The 10,000-nt window shown below is 36.2% G+C and overlaps 1 protein-coding gene across 1 annotated transcript in view; it reads left to right on the top strand.

Moving 5' to 3' along the window:
* Positions 1-1,468: 1,468 nt before the first annotated feature.
* Positions 1,469-10,000, top strand: part of LOC137657609 (palmitoyl-protein thioesterase 1-like) — a 376,665-nt gene continuing 368,133 nt past the window's right edge. Inside the window, exon 1 of the mRNA XM_068391968.1 lies at positions 1,469-1,597. The gene's annotated coding sequence lies outside the window, so the exon portion shown is untranslated. The remainder of the gene's footprint in view (positions 1,598-10,000) is intronic.

The raw sequence follows: 10,000 nt of genomic DNA, 5'->3' as shown, positions 1-10,000 counted from the left end.
TTCCCTCTGTCCTACAAAGGATTCGAACCTTAGCACCTTTTCCCAGCCGACTTATCGAAGACTGAATCTTGTAACTCAAACGTATTATTTAAAACATTGACATCGTAAAAAAAAAAAAGATTTCAACCGGAGTTGAAAAAAGGATAAGATTTGACGTAAATTGCACAGGCTCTTTTCTTTAATGGAAACACAAATACCTCTGAATATCAAATTCACTATGCCAGAACCACAAGATGACCCTAGAAATTCACCTCTATTGAAGAAACCTCAAAGTGACGTCATCTTAACAGCTGAACAACTATGATTTTCATTTAACTTTTGACCAGATCTGATCTGGTAGTTATGGTGGCCGACGTGGTAACGTCCCTGACTGGTAATCACCAGCCTGGGGTTCGAGTCCCACTCAAACCCGTTAGTTTCTTTGGTCGCTGCAACCTCACCATCCTTGTGAGCTAAGGATAATTGAGGGAGCCTATAGGTCTATCTGCTGAGTCATCAGCATCCATTGCCTGGCCCTCCCTGGTCCTAGCTTGGATAGAGAGGGGGCTTGGGCGCTGATCATATGTATATATGGTCAGTTTCTAGGGCATTGTCATGCTGGATAGGACAATGCCGTTGCTAATTGCCTCTGACATTCATGAGCGGCCTTTAAAACCTTTAAACTTCAAATGTTCAGACTTGTTGCAAATGCTTTCCTGTTGAGCAGGATGACATAGGCCTATATTTATTATTATTATTATTATTATTATTATTATTATTATTATCATTATTATTTCAAGCTAAGCTACAACCCTATTTGAAAAATCAGGATGCTATAAGCCAAGGGGCCCCAAAAGGAAAAATTAGCCCAGTGAGGAAAGGAAACAAGGAGAAATAAAATATTTTAAGAACAGTAGCAACATTGAAATGAATATTTCCTATATAAACTATAAAATCTTTAACAAAACAAGAAGAAGAGAAATAAGATAGAATAGCGTGCCCGAGTGTACCCTCAAACCTTATCTGTTTAACGTTGTTACAAAACTTTATGAAATTTATAATCTTTTATCTTATATCATTTTTAGTTTTTTACTTTGCTGCATCATTTCCACACTGGGCTACTATCACTGTTGGAGCTCTTGGGCTTGTAGCATCATCCTTTACTAATTTGGGGTTTACTTTGGCTCAATCAAGTTGTACATCTGTTTACAACTGATCGATCATCCGTGGGGTGTAAATTATTTACTGCATTGGTAACAACAGGTGTACTTGCGCAATACATACTTACATTACATCATGGGTATAATTTGCTTATATATTTTGCAACAATACATAGTTGTAAGGACTCATTTCAACGTTTACATGTTTAGTTTTCGCAATGAAATCGCTTAACAGTTTCAAAGTTTGCAATTTTCATCTATAGTAATACTCTTCTCAACTTTCTAGGGTTGTGGTGGCCGATGTTGTAACGTCTGTGAGTGGTGAACGCCAGACTGGGGTTCAAGTCCCGCTCTAAACTCGATACTTCACTTACTGTACTTACTTTAAGGGCTGCTCATCTGGTCCTGTACAGCTGGGGAACCCAACTCTCTACAGGACCTCCACGATAGTTTCTTTGGTAGGTGCAGCCTCACCAGCCTTGTGACTTAAGGATAGGGGGTTTGGGGGAGCCTATAGGTCTATCTGCTGAGTCATCAGCAGCCGTTTCCTCGCTCTCCTTGGTCCTAGCTTAGATTTAGAGGGGGTTTGGGCGCTGATCATTTGTATATATGGTCAGTCTCTAGGGCATTGTCCAGCTAGCTATGGTATTGTCACTGTCCCTTGTCTCTTCCATTCTTGAGACGCCTTTAATTATGAAATTATTTTGCACTGATGATTGCTCTTAATGAAGTTCCTCAATCCCTTATTTCATTATTATTATTATTATTATTATTATTATTACTAGCCAAGCTACAACCCTAGTTGGAAAAGCAAGATGCTATAAGCCCGAGGGCTCCAACAGAGAAAAATAGCCCGGTGAGGAAAGGAAATAAGTAAATAAATAAATGCTGAGAACAAATTAACAATAAATCACTCTAAAAACAGTAACAACGTCAAAACAGATATGTCATATATAACCAATAAAAAGACTTGTCAGCCTGTCCAACAAAAACATTTGCTGCAACTTTGAACTTTTGAAGTTCTACTGATTCAACTACCCGATTAGGAAGATCATTCGGCAACTTGTATTGACTCAGTTTTTCCACCACGTGAAAACTGAAAAAAAAAGAAAATACTTTGTTTCATTGTGGTGGAAAAAACTGAATCGACTGGTAGTTGTTCAGTGGCTACTTTCTTCTTGGTATGAGTAAAAGAGACTCTTTAGCTATGGTAAGCAGCTCTTCTAGGAGAAGGACACTCAAAAATCAAACCATTATTCTCTAGTCTTGGGTAGTGCCATATCCTCTGTGCCATGGTCTTCACTGTTTTGGGTTAGAGTTCTCTTGCTTGAGGGTACACTTGGGCACACTATTCTATCTTATTTTTCTTCCTCTTGTTATGTTAAAGCTTTTATTGTTTATATACTACCACTAGATAGTTATGAGGTCCTTTGACTGGCCAGACAGTACTACATTGGATCTTTCTCTCTGGTTTCGGTTCTTTCCCTTTGCCTACACAGACACCGAATAGTCTGGCCTATTCTTTACAGATTCTCCTCTGCCCTCATACACCTGACAACACTGAGATTACCAGACAATTCTTCTTCTCCCAAGGGGTTAACTACTGCACTTTAATTGTTCAGTGGCTACTTCCCTCTTAGTAAGGGTAGAAGAGGCTCTTTAGCTATGGTAAGCAGCTATTCTAAAAGGAAACTCCGAAATCAAACCATTGTTCTCTAGTCTTGGGTAGTGCCATAGCCTCTGTACCATGGTCTTCCACTGTCTTGGGTTAGAGTTCTCTTGCTTGAGCGTACACTCGGGCACATTGTTCTATCTAGTTTCTCTTCCTCATGTTTTGTTTAAGTTTTTATTGGAAATGTTTATTTCAATGTTTTTACTGTTCATAAAATATTTTATTTCTCCTTGTTTCTTTTCCTCACTGGGCTGTTTTCCCTGTTGGGGCCCCTTGGCTTATAGCATCCTGCTTTCTCAAGTGGGGTTGTAGCTTAGCATTTAATAATAATAATAATAATAATAATAATAATAACAATTATTATTATTAATTACTTCTCTTGTAGTGTATTTGTTTCCTTATTTCCTTTCCGCGCTGGGCTATTATCCCTGTTGGAACCCTTGGGCTTATAGCATCTTGCTTTTTCGAATAGGGTTGTAACTCAGCAAATCATCATCATCATCATAATAATAATAATAATAATAATATTAATAATAATAATAATAACAACAACAAGATAAGAAAGTAACTCAAACATGTATTTCATTTCACTCTCTGATTTCAGTCTCTCTGATGGCATCCAACTGATTTATTTACAAGAACAGAAAAACATCCTAAAGGAAACAGCAACATTTCTTTCTTTCTCGTGTTGCTTCAAGGTTATTGAGCTAATTTCATCAGAATTGATGTTCCTTCTCATTTCACAGATGTGCCGAGAGAGTAATGACATAGGAATCGCATGTTTCTTCATTATGAGAAAAACATTGTGTGCAGAAACACAGCTCGCATGTACTTGTGTATACCTTTTTAGATGTCAATGTTTCCTTCTAACTTTTCCGGCATATTTTCCGTTCAAACAATCCTAGCAATATAATATATATATATATATATATATATATATATATATACATTTATATATATATATAAATACAAATATATATATATATATATATATATATATATATATATATATATATATATAAAATATATAAATATATATGTATATGTATATAAACATCTATATATGTATATATATACATATATATATGTCAATGTTTCCTTCTAACTTTTCCAGCAGATTTTCCGTTTAAACAATCCTAGCAATATAATATATATATATATATATATATATATATATATATATATACAAATATATATATACTATACACTACACCAGTAACTTTCTAATAACTTTCAGTAAGTGATCTCCAATACAGGGTCTTTAGAATTACAGTTAAATGAAAGATTAAAAAAAAGCAAGTCAGACAATGGCTAGGTTAAATAAAATTTGGAAATCAAATCTCCTGAAATTACACAAAAATCAGGCTATATATCAGTTTAGTGAGATTGGTGTTACTGTATGGACATGAGTGTGGTATGACAATGAAACAATATCCAACAGATTTTGTAGATTAGAGAACAAAGGACTCAGAAGAATATTGAGAATCAAATGACAGGCCAGGATTAGAAATGAAATTATAAGAGAGATTACCCAAGTGCCATATGTGGATGAGATTATCATGAGGGGTAGATGGAGATTGTTTGAGCATGCTCTTCGCACTCTCCAAGAGAGATTAGTTCACCAAACTTTCAACAGGGCTCCACAAAGCACTAAAAGAGTTGGAAGACCCAGACCTATATGGCTGAGGACTATGAAACGTGAAGTACGAGATGATGAATGGAGAAGTATTGATTTAAAAGCTGAAGATAAATACGACTGGCGAAATCTGCCAAAATAACAATATCAATAGTGTTTCTAACTTTCTATGTTATGTGATATTCTTGGAAATCTCCAATTACTGAACTCTCTAGCCTTTAAGAAAAAGCAAAAAGCAATTTTATTATAGTATGCCAGGTCAACTCGCAATCATTTGGAAAATTTTTATTGTGAAAATACTATGGGTCATCAGTAACATCACAGACATAGCATATTTACGAAAGCAAATATATTTTCGCAATTTATAATATATGTATCAAAAGATCTCAAAGTTTGAGTTTTATGCATACATATTCCAAGACACTTCCCCCAATTTTTAGGGGTTAGCTGACATCAAAGAAATGAAAAAAAGGGGACCTTACCTCTCTACGTTCGTCCCAGCCTGACAAAGGACTCAACCGAGTTCGGCTGGTACTGCTAGGGTGGCACAGCCAACCCTCCCCCGTTATCCACCACAGATGAAGCTTTATAACGCTGAATCCCCTACTGCTGCTACCTCTGCAGTCATCCAAGGCGAGTTTTAGAATTGCTGCAAATAATTTACACTGTATATATGTGCCCAATAAGCAGACAGAAAGGGTCATACATGGAAATCATTTATAACTCCGACCTCTTGTAATTACAGGTTCCTGTAACAACGCATCTGTCAGCTAGAATTAGAGAAACAATGTACCATGTTCAATTAGAAATAAATTTCTACTTCACATTAGGATCGAACCCTACTTTTCTCAAATGAAATGCAAGATAGCTATCAATCATGACACCAGAGACTCTAAAAGAAAAAGGAACCGAAGGGCTACCTGCATTTCAGGATTTACCCAGTGAGACCTTGCCTTTCATTGGTAGAGACTAGGGTTTGATCCCAATGTGAAGTATTTCTATCAACTTGAACACGATTTGTATTGATGTTCATTATACATTGACTCATTAGGGATAACTTGAATTGAAATCTATCAATTGGGTCACATGGTAGGTCGGGAAGTTGGATGAAACTTCCTGGTCTATAAGACAGTATTCTCACAAGGTAAATGCTGAAATGCAGTTAGCACTTTGGTTCAGACTTCTTTTATGGCTATATACACAGAGGTTGATGAAATAATTCTAACAAGATTGTTTCTTTGCTAGTAGTCAAACTTCATCCCTCAACTGAAATGGTGATTTTACTAATCAGAAGTTAGCACTTTGATTTAGAAGCGTTAAAAAGTTCCTAGAATATTAGAGTTGTCTAGATTTTGAGGAAAGCAATCTATAAATCCTGGATGAACAAAGAACCTTTTGGTTTCTATCACTCATATCATGAAAGAAATGCTGTTTGGTTTTTCCTTTTCTTATTAACTGGCTAGAGGAAGTAGACTGGTGCTCTCCTGATCCATATAATGTTTTTTGGTACTTCGTTTCAGACTTTTTTTCTAAAGTTAAATTTACGGGTCCCTGGTCCTATCTTGGGTGGCGATGGTCTTAAATGCTGATCATATGAAATACGATCAATCTCTAGGGCATTGTCCTGCTCGCTAGAGCAATTTCTCTGTCCCTTACCTCTGCCATTCATGATCGGCCTTTAAAACCTACAAACTACATATTTCCTTTTCGCATGGTTTGCCTAATTTACACAAATGTGCAATGTAAATGCTAGAAGGCAGACGAGTATACAAGCCCGGACATTCACGCACGAACCCACACATATGCACATGCATACATATATATATACACGCATTTAGCCCTCTGGTGAGGGGCGAGCGAAGCTCGATCAGCTGAAATGGAGGAGCACTGATGAAAAAAAAATCAATTACTTTAAGTGCAGTTTTATACTTTCAAAGATGCTATTGATGTTGGCTTTATTGATACTTTAGAAATAAAATGGTAATTTTGAATGTATACTTACTTTTATTTTCTGACCATGCTTTGGAGGCCCCCCTCTCTTGGAGTCCAGGGTGGGGGGCATTTTCCAAAAGGCCCTCCTTATTCCACCCCAATAACTACGCCACTGATAACTAATAATACTGTACTTTGAATTCCATGGAGAGCTCCTCTGTCATGTCAGTCATACTGTAAGATACAGTATGACTTTAAGATCCTTGCTGAGCCCCTAAGCAAACCCTCATATGACATTTTTTTGAAATCCATGTTTATTAAACACTTCAGCCCCTCCCTCATTAGTTCAATTACTTCAATTCCACTTGAAATTACTTGGAAGAAAATATTAATTTTTTTTTTAACTTTATGATGTTGTTCTTATCATGAAGTCATACGTTCCATAGACAAAACTTACTTTAGATAAGTGGAAAAGTAAGAGTATCTCGTTTTAGATATTTTGATTGATAGTCAAGCCGATAAGTTTAAATTTTCGACATTCAGAAAACCAGCTAATAACGTATTATATATGCATTTCTATTCGGGCTGTGCGAAAACATATAGTATTTGTATTTTCCTTCTAAGTACCTTAGAAAACTAATAATATGCAGCCAGAAAGTTCAGTAAGTGGAGGTTTACCAAGAAATACATAGCAGGGAAAGCTAGTAACACTATTTGTAATGCAATCTTAGCCGTTGTTGTAATGCTATTATAAACAGAGCTAAAAACATTTCATGGCGTTCAGTTAGTGAAAAAGGAAGCAATTAAAAGCTTACTTGATTTACCATTTCAAGAATGTGTTTTAGATATCATGCCCGTTTTGAAAATAACTACATATAAGGATAGTGTTTAGAATTTAATATAGTTGCACGTTGAAAAATAACTGTTGATTAAAAATAGCTCTGGGAATAACAATAATATGATATAATGTATTCCTTGTCCAGAATATAACTGGTTTTATGTCGGTCAAATATCTGAAGGCATTTCTGTCAGAAACAAAAGCATAAGTTGGTTAGCTGTCTCAATGGAGTTCGTTCATAATACTGTACATGTCCATTCTTCATCTTTCCACCGTTATCCCTACATTAAGGGGTCGGTTGCCTGATGCGTCCTCTCCAATGCCTTCTATCAAGAGGCATCCTTTTCTACAAAACCTCTTGTCTCCATACCATCCTTCACCTTATCTCCCATATAATTCTCTGCCTCTATCTTGATCGCCCCCAAAAAGGTTCCTCCCAAGCCCTCTTCACTCCTTCCCCACCATCCATCCTTAACACGCGCCCGCTGTCCACTGGTAAGTGTGAATCACAGAATCGGTTGGCTGGATTATTATTATTATTATTATTATTATTTGCCAAGCTACAACCCTAGTTGGCAAAGCAGGATACTATAAGCCTAAGGGCTAGATAGCTCAGTGAGGAAAGGAAATAAGGAATTAAACTAAAAGAGAAGTTTAAGAACTATAACATTGAAATAATTCTTTCATATATAAACTATGAAAAACTTCAAAATAACAAGAGGGAGAGAAACAAGATAGAGTAGTGTGCTTGAGTGTACCCCCATGCAAGAGAACTCCACCCCAAGACAGTGGAAGACCATGGTACAGAGGCTATGGCACTACCCAAGATTAGAGAACAAAGGTTAGATTTTGGAGTGCCAGAGCTGCTTACCATAGGTAAAGAGTCGCTTCTACTCTTTACCAAGAGGAAGTAGCTACTGAATAATTAGGGTGCAGTAGTTAACCTATTGAACAAAGAAGAATTGTGGATGCAAAGAAAGTAATACTGTTGAAGACTTTACCCAAATAGATATTGTTGAATACTTTTTAATTGCCCGTGCTAAAGGTCACAATTTAAATTTATAGCCATTGCCTGTTTACTGTTATTTTTCTATTACCGTTTCTTATATCTGAATCATCTGGAATCATCAAGTATCAGATAAGCAGATAACTATAGTCAATTCTTTTTAGTGAGGCAGATTTGCACCGACTCGCAGGGGTGCTCTTTTAGCTCGGAAAAGTTTCCTGATCGCTGATTGGTTGGACAAGATAATTCTAACCAATCAGATAGCAGGAAATTTTTCCGACTAAAAGGGCACCGCTGTGAGTCGGTGCAAATGCGTCTCATTAAAAAAAATTGAGTATAGAGAGATACCCTTCTGTATAAATACGATATCATTGCGTTTTTATCACATTGCGTGTTAGATAATATCACTAATATGGCAAAAGTACTAACTTCAATCAAGTGTTTTCACTTTTCCTTTTATGGCTACAACACACACACACACACACACACACACGAAAACATACAAACACACACAACACACACACGTATATACAGTACATATGTGGAATACCTTAACGTGGTGAAAGGGTTTAAGTATCGCCATGATCAGCAAAGCTGTACTAGGTCTCTTGCTTGAGGGTATACTCAGGCACACTATTCTATCTAATTTCTCTTCCCCTTGTTGTGTTAACTTTTTTTTAGTTTATATAGGAAATATTTATTTCAATGTTGTTACTGTTCTTAAGATATTCTATTTTTCCGTTTTTCCTTTCCTCACTGGGCTATTTTCCCAGTTGGGGCCCCTGGGTTTATAGCATCCTGCTTTACTAACTAGGGTTGTAGCTTAATAATAATAATAATAATAATAATAATAATAGTCAGGCTCACCCATAATAGCATGGTTTGCTGTGAGCGATCATACTAAAGTTTCCCACCATCACCAATCCGTGCTGACCAGCGTGGTGATGAAAACTGACCAGACCCTAGACATGAATATTCGTAAGAACGTGTCTGAGGCCTTTTGAGGCTTTTGTCCTAGAGTTGCATAGAAAAGGCTGTATTTGTTTATATATATATATATATATATATATATATATATACATATATATATATATATATATATATATATATATATATATATATATATATATATATAATGAGGCCTTTTGAGGCTTGTGTCCTACTGTTGCCTAGAAAAGGTTGTATTTGGTATTGTTATTGTTATTGTATATATATATATATATATATATATATATATATATATATATATATATATATATACTGAGGCCTTTTGATGCTTATGTCCCACAGTTAACTACAAAAGGCTGTATTTGTTGTTGTTGTTGTTTTTGTCTTTGTTGGTGATTTTAATGCTCACCATAGGGAGTGGTTGAGTTCTATCTCTCCTACCGATCGCCATGGCTTAAGAGCTTTAGACTTTGCCTCGGAATCAGGCTGTGAGCAAATCATAAATGAAGCCACTCACAGGTCTGGTAATTGCTTGGACCTCGTATACACTGACTCCCCTGGCGTTATAACTAGTAAGGTTGGTTCTCCAGTCGGGACTTCTGATCATGCCTTGATTTCATTATTAGTGAAGACTGAGCAGCCTGTCCCTGATATATCATATTCTTGTAAAATTTATATGAAATCCCAAGCAGACTGGAATGGGATTTTGCATGATCTTTTGTGCTTGAATTGGTCACAATTATATAATAGTGTAGATCCTGTTGTCCCTTTGAATGAGAATCTAGTCAAAATAATTGATAGGCGTATCCCTTCTCGTGTGCTAAGGTAC

The sequence above is a fragment of the Palaemon carinicauda genome, chromosome 18, assembly GCF_036898095.1.
Source record: "Palaemon carinicauda isolate YSFRI2023 chromosome 18, ASM3689809v2, whole genome shotgun sequence".
Taxonomy (NCBI): domain Eukaryota; kingdom Metazoa; phylum Arthropoda; class Malacostraca; order Decapoda; family Palaemonidae; genus Palaemon; species Palaemon carinicauda.
This window is presented reverse-complemented; position numbering and strand designations above follow the sequence as displayed.